At 36.6% G+C, this 9773-nt stretch overlaps 1 non-coding gene across 1 annotated transcript; it reads left to right on the top strand.

Moving 5' to 3' along the window:
* Positions 1 to 6646: 6646 nt before the first annotated feature.
* Positions 6647 to 6719, top strand: TRNAR-UCG (transfer RNA arginine (anticodon UCG)). The gene has a single exon. It is a non-coding gene; the product is annotated as a tRNA-Arg (tRNA).
* Positions 6720 to 9773: the final 3054 nt, after the last annotated feature.

Raw genomic sequence — 9773 nt, forward strand, 5'->3', positions numbered from 1 at the left:
TTATAAAATTTCTTTTCTAAATGTGAATTCTTCTGTGGCTCCAAATGCTCGCAGACAAGACAAGCGAATGTCACACACACACACACACACACACACACACACACACACACACACACACACACACACACACACACACACACACACACACACACACACACACACACACACACACACACACACACAAAGTCACACACTACTACTAATAATAATAATGGTAAAGATTATTACAGCATTGTTAATATATAATTGAAATTACAATAACGGTGATAAAAGTGATGACATGATATTGATTATGATGATAATAATACTGCTGCCAGTAATAATAAGAAAGAAAGAGAATGAGTGAGAGGAGGGGGAGAAGAGAAGGAGAAAGAGAGGGGGAGAGAGGGAGGAGATGGGGGGGGGGGTACTGATATATAAAGAGAAAGACAGAGAATGTGTTAGCGAGGGAAGGAGAGATAGAGAAAGGGGGAAGGATGAAGAGAGAAAGGCATGAAGAGGGAGAGAAAAGTGTAATTTTTCGTTATTTAAATATTAGTGGCATGGAAATTTTTCTCGGTTAATTTGCTGTCTTTCTCAACATACATGTGAAAGTGAACAGAAAAGCAAAACAGCGAAAAAAATATGCAGTGTGAAGTAAGAGGATAAAGGCAGATAAGCAACCAGAAATAAAGATAAAAATGATGATTGTATAAGAAATTTAGAGTAACACGGATTTGTGCATAATTCAATTTCTTGGTCTCCGTCGGGGATCGAACCCGAGTCTGTCCCTTTAGAGGCGACCGTGCTAACCACTGCACTACAGTGACATAGGGCAAGAGATGAATTTAGTTGTATTGTATTTGCATAATGTATGAATTCATGTGTGTTTTCTTGTGTTATCCTCTCTCTCTCTCTCTCTCTCTCTCTCTCTCTCTCTCTCTCTCTCTCTCTCTCTCTCTCTCTCTCTCTCTCTCTCTCTCTCTCAGACCTATCGATTTAAATAATGTTATAAACCTCCTCATAACTTCTCTGTTCTTGGTTCAATTTAAATATCTAATTATAACTAAATCAGGGCTTGGGTGCCCTCGTGAGACGCGGACAATACTCCAATTTCACATTTGTTCAGGATAACTCAGTATCAGCAATGAAATGGAAGACTTGCCTGACACTATTTTACATGGTGTCAAATGGTTGAGCCGTTTCCTGCTTGCTTTCTGCAGTTTTCTCTTCGATAAGTACAAATGGCCCCCGCGCCTTCACAGCTGACGCGATGACAACAAAGGTTGAGCGAGCCATGTGTATATAAAAAATACTTAAATTACGTGATGATATATTCATTAAATGGTTCAGATTATTGTAATAGTTATTGTATATTATTGTCACAGTGGATTATCAAGATTAGGTATATTAATAGGTAAATATTAGTTCCAAATAATACTAATGCTACTAATAATTACAGTTATGATAAACAATGGTAATAACTAATAATGCTGATAAAAGTGATGGCATGATATTAATGACAATGATGATAATAAAGATAGTCCAAAACATACTGCTGTCAGTAATAATAACCATAGCAGAAAAAAGTTAAAGTGAGAAAGAGAAAGAATAACAGAGAGAAGAGGGAAGAGAGAGAGAGGGATGGGGAGGGCTGAAGGGATAAATAGAGGGGGTGTTATTGAGAAATAAAGATAAAGAGAGTGTGTTAGTGAAGGAAGGAGAGAGGGAGAGAGACAGAAGGATAAAGATATGGGGAAGAGAAGGAGAAAGAGGGAGATTCTAAAATAATATTAGAACCACTGCAGTAAGAATAAAGTGATAATGAAGATGAAAAGATGATTATGAAAGAATAGTTAAGGTAATGATAATGAGAATGGAAATAAGGCATAACCAATAAAATAGTGAGAGTAATGATAATAATGATAATGATAATTATTATATGATAATAATAATACTGCTGCCAGAAATAATAATCATATAGGTTTAAGAAAGTGAGTGAGAGGAGGGGGAGAAAGAGAAAAAGATGGAGGAGAGGGGGGAGGGGGAGAGATAGAGGGAGGGAGAGGGGGTGTTACTGAGATATAGAAAGAGTGATAGTGTGATAGCTAGGGATGAAGAGAGAGACAAGGGGGAGAAAAGAGTCATTTTTCGTAATTCAAATTTTTGTGGGAATATTTTTCGTGGCCAATTTGCTTCTGAACTCTCTCCCTTTCTCTTTCTTTTAAACAAGACAAATCCCATATATGCACTTACAAGTAAGAGGATAAAGGCAGAGAAGCAACCTGAAAGAAGGAGGGAAATGTTGATGAGTGAGCAAAGTCTGTCGCTTTAAAAGGCGACCGTGCTAACCGCTGCTCGACGGAGACATACCATGTCGGTTAATTTTGTTTTATTAGATTCGCATAGTGTTTATGTAGGTTATGCGACATATGTTGTGTGTGAATTTATGTGTTATGTTTCTCTCTCTCTTTCGTCCTCTCTCTCTCCGTCTCTCTCTCTCTCGCTCTCTCTCAATCTAGTCTATGCAATCTATTATTATGCTTTAATAATTTAATAAAACAGTTCTTAGATAATACATTTATTATTACTTCAGAAATACTGAGTGTACAATCGTAGAATTACCTATGTCTACAATGAGTCAAAATTAATAGAAACTGGAAAATAATAGAAATAAAATTATTTTTTCTAATGTGATGTGTTATTATACGCCTATAATCACACTCATACTTCAGTCCCATCGATTTAGATAAAATTATCAACCTCGCCATATCCACTCTGTTCTTGGCTCCTTTAAAATACCCACTAATGATAAAATCAGGGTTGGGTGCCCCGCCCTCGTAAGGACTGTCTCTAAATTGCCCTCATGACACGCGGAAAACGATACTGAAATTTTACATTTGTTCAGGATAACTCTGCATCGGTAGTAGTACGGAATTCTTGCCTGACTACTTTATTTAGTGTCAAATGTTAATTTAGCCATTTCCTCCTTGCTTACTGCAGCTTTTTCTTCAATAAGTAGAAATGGCCGCCGCGCCCTCACAACTGACGCTGCATCCGTCCTTCTCTCACCTTTGCAAAATTCTTTTCTAAAAGTGAATTGTTTTTTGGCTACAAATCCACACAGACAAGCCAAGCGATTCTGGTACCTTGTGTGGTGTGTGTGTGTGTGTGTGTGTGTGTGTGTGTGTGTGTGTGTGTGTGTGTGTGTGTGTGTGTGTGTGTGTGTGTGTGTGTGTGTGTGTGTGTGTGTGTGTGTGTGTGTGTGTTCGTGTGTTTCGAATCTGGCGCCCTTACCCCCTCGCCAACGGTGCCAAGGGGCAACAGGAAGGGATTGGGAGACTCGAGTAGAGAATTTAGTCTGTAATCAGATGGCTCGTCAACTACCTTTGGTGTCAACGTTGACACTATCGAGGTCAACAGCATCCATCTTAAAGCGTCGTCATTCACACGCAACGGAAAGGGTCAAACGTGCTAAGTATTAGATCCAAGACTGCATTTCTTGCATGATCTCTCACCCCCTTTTTGTTCCTGTCTCTGCCTCGTGTGAGTGTGTGCCGTTGGGTGTCTTTGTAGAAGAAAATGAAGGAAAACCAAAGCAATATTTTTCACATACTGCAAATTTATAAGAAGCGATTATGTATTTTGTCATTTTCCTCTTTACACATAAAAACTTGGTTGATTAAGGTAAACAGTTTGGTTCGTTACTTCACTGAGGAAAACAGAGACTTGGAAGCGCTTTGGTAGGAAATCCTTGCAAACTCCTTCAGGGATTTTCGCGGAGAAATTCCTAAGGATCACTTTTCCTCTGTTAGCAGATAAGGTTTTTCCGTATCAGTCTGATGTGAAAAGACAAAGTAAAAAAAAAAAAAATAAACAAATAAAAAAAAGAATAAAGCAGTGACGTAGTAATGGCAGTTGATATTTATTCCTACTTCAACATCCTTCTTGACAGCATGGTATTATTTCTCTCCATCTCTCTCTCTCTTGTGGAATTCAGATCAAACAAATTGCAAAATGAACAACGAAGGGAAGAACAAGAAAACACGAATATTCACGTGTTTTCATGGTCTTCCCTACGTACTTTATTTTGCTCTCTCTTTTTCCCTCCTCCCCCCTCCCTCTCTCTCCCACCCTTCCTCGCCTTTCTCCTAGTCACCAAAAGTCTTCTCCTACCCGTTCTCATCCCCTTCCGTCCCCTTTCCCCTGAACCAACCTTACCTGATACGACGTCTATTCAAAATGCTATCATAGAAGTTGCGTAAATAAGCATTATACTTATCTAAATACAAAGTATAAATGCAGTGATATTACGTATTCTTTGTGTACGCTACCTGTCTTTTTGATCTCATTTCGTGGACAAAAAGATTGCTTAATCAACACTAAATACTTTTGAACTAACCTTTAAATCCATCGTAGAAAAATGCCATAAAATGTGTTCTATAAAGACATAGATAGATAGAGAGAGAGAAAGAGAAAGGAGAGAGAGTTTGTCACCAAATATGTAAGCAGAACGTATACACTGTACGTACATCCCTGTTACGTCCTTTAATCAGTACAGACAAATAATTGGAAACAAGAAACAAGTTTCCTTGGCAAAAGCCAGTAGATAATTACTAGTGAAAACGGTACTTCATTCTCTCTCTCTCGCTCTCTCCTTCCCTCTCTCTCTCTCTCTCTCTCTCTCCTTTCCTCTCGCTCTCTCTCTCTCTCCTTTCCTCTCTCTCTCTCTCTCTCTCTCTCTCTCTCTCTCTCTCTCTCTCTCTCTCTCTCTCTCTCTCTCTTATAAACTATTAGAAATGCTTTTAAACAATTTGCAAGTCATCGTGTTACACTGCAAGCGATCGCTATTCCACGGCTGATCATGCTTCTGTTTCAATTTGATTCTATAGATTTATTCTTTGGGGGAACGTGTTATAGATTGGAAGTCTTGTCTCTATGTCAAGGAAAAGATCACGAAGAAAAAAAAAGAAAATATATATACATATGGTATCCGCCGGGAATCGAACCCAGGTCTACGGTTTCAGAGACCGTTGCGCTAACCGTTACACCGTTACGAATTCACTAATACGTATAAATTTTCAAAATACCTGTCGAAGATGTATTTCATATTTCAAATGTTTTTTTTTTTTTTTAGATTAGATTGATTTGAGTTATAAATATGTTCTCATTTTCCTTTTCTATTCTTTTTGTATAATAATGTTAATTATTATTATTATTATTATTATTATTATCATCATTATTATTACTTTTGCTATTTATGCCACTCATCACCGTCATAATTATCATCATCATAATGATTATTATCATTATCATTGTTTTTCTCATTAGTATCATTATCATTTTTATGTTCATTGCTATCATCACTATTATCATCATTTTCAATATTATCATCACTATTATCATCAATGTTATTAATATCATCATCCTCATTTTCAATTTATAATGATAATAATAATAATTATTATTATTATCATTATTATTATTATTAAAGATATATATATATATATACACGATAGATAAAAAGACTGATAGATAGATAAATTGGTAGATGAATAAATAGATATATAAACAGATAGATAAATGGATAGATAGATAATATACAGATAGATAGATAGATAGTTTAATTATATAGGGATAAATAGACAGACAGATACTGTCATCACTTATTAGATAATTATAATACTTATTTACACAACTTTTATGATAGGATTTTGGATTGACTTCGTATCAGGTAAGGTTGGTTCAGGGGAAAGGGGGCGGAAGGGGATGAGAACGGGAAGGAGAAGACTTCTGGTGACTAGGAGAAAGGCGGGGAAGGGTGAGAGAGGGGGGGGGGGTGAACAACGTAGGGAAGAACATGAAAACGCATGAATATTCGTGTGTTTTCTTGTTCTTCCCTTCTTTGTTAATTTTGCACTCACGTATCTACATATGTATACACATGCACGTACATGACTAGTTTAATACCGCTGTATATTTATGCTGATGGTATTATGCAGTAAAAACACACCAGAAAGAAGTCGAAGTTAATTTCCTCATGTTTTCTACATCCAGGTTTTTTTCTATCTTTTATCTTTTTTTATCACTTCAGTTATCAAGCTCCCTTTTGGGCCAATTTCCCTTGACCTATATCGAACTACAACGCTACCAATAATGAAGATAAACATTTGGTCACAAACAAAACCAGTGAAACGAGGCGGAGGAGCCCGTAGAGTGTAAACAGCTTCACTTCTCAAAGCTGAGGTCTATAACTGAGCTTATCGCGACAATTCTTTTATTTTTTATTTATTTATTTATTTATTTTATTTTTACTTTCACTTCCTTCCTTAATATTTTCACTGCATCCCAAATTCGAATAGACTATTAAGGAAGTTTTTTTTTTCTCTCTCTCTCCATTTATCTCTCTCTCTCTCTCTCTCTCTCTCTTTCTCTCTGCCTGTCTACCTCTATCTCTCTCTTTCTCTCCCAGACTTAATTTCTCTATATATGTATCTACCTATCCATCTATGTATGTGTGTATATGTACTTATTTACACATACCCACACACACACACACATACCCACACACACACACACACACACACACACATATATAGTAGCAGTTAATCCACACAAAAGCATATCCTCATTGGTGTATATATAAAAAAGATACAATTTACACACAGACCGCGTGGCCGAGTGGAAAAGGCGTTAGATTTCGGATCCAAAGTTCGCAGGTTCGAGTCCTGCAGCGGTCAATTCTCGGATATTTTTCTTTTACATGCCGTGGGCTTTAATCAGAACAAAGGACATCATATTTTTATTAGAATATATATTCTAAATCGCGCACGCGAGAATATATCTATGTGTGTTTGTTTGTTTGTGTGTCTACACGTCTATATCTATATGTGAATATATATATATATATATATATATATATATATATATATATATATATATATATATATATATATAAATCTAAATAGAGCTGAAGTATTTTGATAATGGAAAAGAGAAAGTTCGTAAGTTTAACGTAAGTTTTTAAACGGTCTGAAAAATGTACTTATTGAGAGAAAAATCCATCCACGCGATATCAATCCTTCTTTCGCGATCAGTTCTGCAAGTGAAAATGCACGAATTAACACCTGTATCCGCAGACTCATTAAGACCTACGAGGCGAGACAACAGAACCGCATGAAACTTGATGAACCAGACGCAGACGACACACTTGCGCAAACAATTATATCAAAAAAAAAAAAAAAAAAAAAAAAAAAACAGGAACTGCCTTATAAGGTCCGGTTATTGCCATATTTTTTTCTAGTTTATTATCTGTAAATAAAAGTGCAGTAAAGAAGAAAGAATCTGTAATGAAGAAGAGTATGAGATATGGCCCAAATAATGTGTGCAATACTTGCCATACATGAAGTGATTGAAAGTATATATATATATATATATATATATATATATATATATATATATATATATATGTGTGTGTGTGTGTGTGTGTGTGTGTGTGTGTGTGTGTGTATGTATATATATATATATATATATATATATATATATATATATATATATATATATATATATATATATATATATATATATATATATATAATTTTAATGTGCAACGCAGTTTTATGAATATCCACATGGCCACACAAAAGTGTAAAAGTAACTCCGTTCGTGTTTGCTCACGTGCACACGCGCAAGCCCTCATATAGTTATCCTCGTTTGCGCACGTACACTCACACATAAACTCACATTCACACGCACACACTCACATATACACGTACTCACACTCACGCATACACGCACACCTGAAGAACACATACACGCACACCTACTCACACCTACCCTTTCACTGCTTTCATTGTGGATCACACTTATGTATTCGACTTATGTATCATGTATTATGTATATATATATACAGTGTCAGCTAAGCCAAGAAGCAACATATCCGAATCGGTGAACATATAAACGAGATGCGACCCAATCTTCTCCATGACCGCGTAGCCTAGTGGATAAGGCGTCGGACGGAATTCGAGTCCAAACTTCGCAGGTTCGAATCCTGCCGTGGTCCAACACTAATTTTTTTTTCATTTCTTTGCTTTTAATCAAAACAAAGGACATCAGGGCCACTAATTTGATATGCACGTCTCTACGAAAGAGGAAATATCAAAAGAATATAACAAATGTTTGGGAAAAATCAAATATACTGCTTCAGATCACTGCATATTGTAGTGTCGGAATTAAAGATACGATATTATTCTTTCGCAAAAAAAGAATAAAGGAGAGAAAAGTTGGTTCTGCTAGAGATGAAGAGAAACAGATACAAAGGAAACGAGGGATAAACGTGGAAATAATTTTCTCTTCGAAGATTCTACTTATAAATAAAGTCTATCACATTACTGTTTTTCTTATCGTATAGGATAATTTAAACATCTAATTTAAACAAATATATGTATACATAATTATATATGTATATCATTTATATGTGTGTGTATGTGTATGTGTCTGTGTGTGTGAGTATATATAAATGTATATATATATATATGAGTTTATAAATGGCCTGGAAAATGTGCTTATTGAGTCAAAAGGCCATCTACATATTAAAATTAATCATTCATTCTTTCCATTTCATTCTTCCTTAATATTTACATTGCATCCCACATATGTATCCGAATAGACTATTAGGCCCGTCTCTCTGTCTCTCTCTCTCTCTCTCTCTCTCTCTCTCTCTCTCTCTCTCTCTCTCTCTCTCTCTCTCTCTCTCTCTCTCTCTCTCTCTCTCTCTCCCTCATCATTGCTCTCTCTGTCTGTCTGTCTGTCTCTCTCTCTCTCTCTCTCTCTCTCTCTCTCTCTCTCTCTCTCTCTCTCTTTCTTTCCCTCATCCTTGCTCTCTCTGTCTGTCTGTCTGTCTCTCTGTCTGTTTGGTTTTATCTCTCTTTCTCTCCCTCTCTTAATCTCTCTCTCTCTCCCTCTCTTAATCTCTCTCTCTCTCTCTCTCTCTCTCTCTCTCTCTCTCTCACACACACACACACACACACACACACACACACACACACATATATATATGTGTGTGTGAGTGTGTTTGTATGTATGAAAAGTCTACAGAAATTGAACGGGCAAAGCTTGCAAGATGAACGTGGAATTTTAAACCGACTTATTGAGTGAAAAGTCCATCCACGTATTAATATTAATCATTCTCTCTTTCCCTTGCTTAATATTTTCATTGCAGCCCACATCTGTATCCGAATAGACTATTAGGGCCGTTTCTCCTTCTCTGGCTGTCTGTCTGTCTGTCTGTCTGTCTGTCTGTCTCTCTCTCTCTCTCTCTTTATCTCTGTCTTATTGTCTGTCTGTCTGTCTGTCTCTTTCACTGCCCCCCCCCCTCTCCCTCTCTCCCTTTGCGTTCTTGTTGTTCTTGTTGATCCAAAACATTCACTGCTATCCACTCCATCCACGAGAAGCTGTTCAACACCTGTACACACCTGCCACTAATTGCGAGTGGTATTCGCTCTGGTTCAGCGCGCGTTAACTTTCTGATTCAGTGTGTTGGGAAATTGATTCAGATGGTGCATTCTGAGACGGAAGTAGCCTTGAGTGTCGTAGTATTTGTGTCATAGTATTATGAATATGGGAAGAGATGTTTGGTTAACTGTGCGAGCGGGAGACTTTTTCATACCATACGAAAGAAATAATCCAATTACAAATAATTATTTTAACATATGTCGTTTAGGTGTATTTGCTAATTATGAATAAAGAGATAAAGAGAAAGTGTTATATAGACAGCAGGACAAGGGCACTGTAGC

The sequence above is a fragment of the Penaeus vannamei genome, chromosome 11, assembly GCF_042767895.1.
Source record: "Penaeus vannamei isolate JL-2024 chromosome 11, ASM4276789v1, whole genome shotgun sequence".
Classification (NCBI taxonomy): domain Eukaryota; kingdom Metazoa; phylum Arthropoda; class Malacostraca; order Decapoda; family Penaeidae; genus Penaeus; species Penaeus vannamei.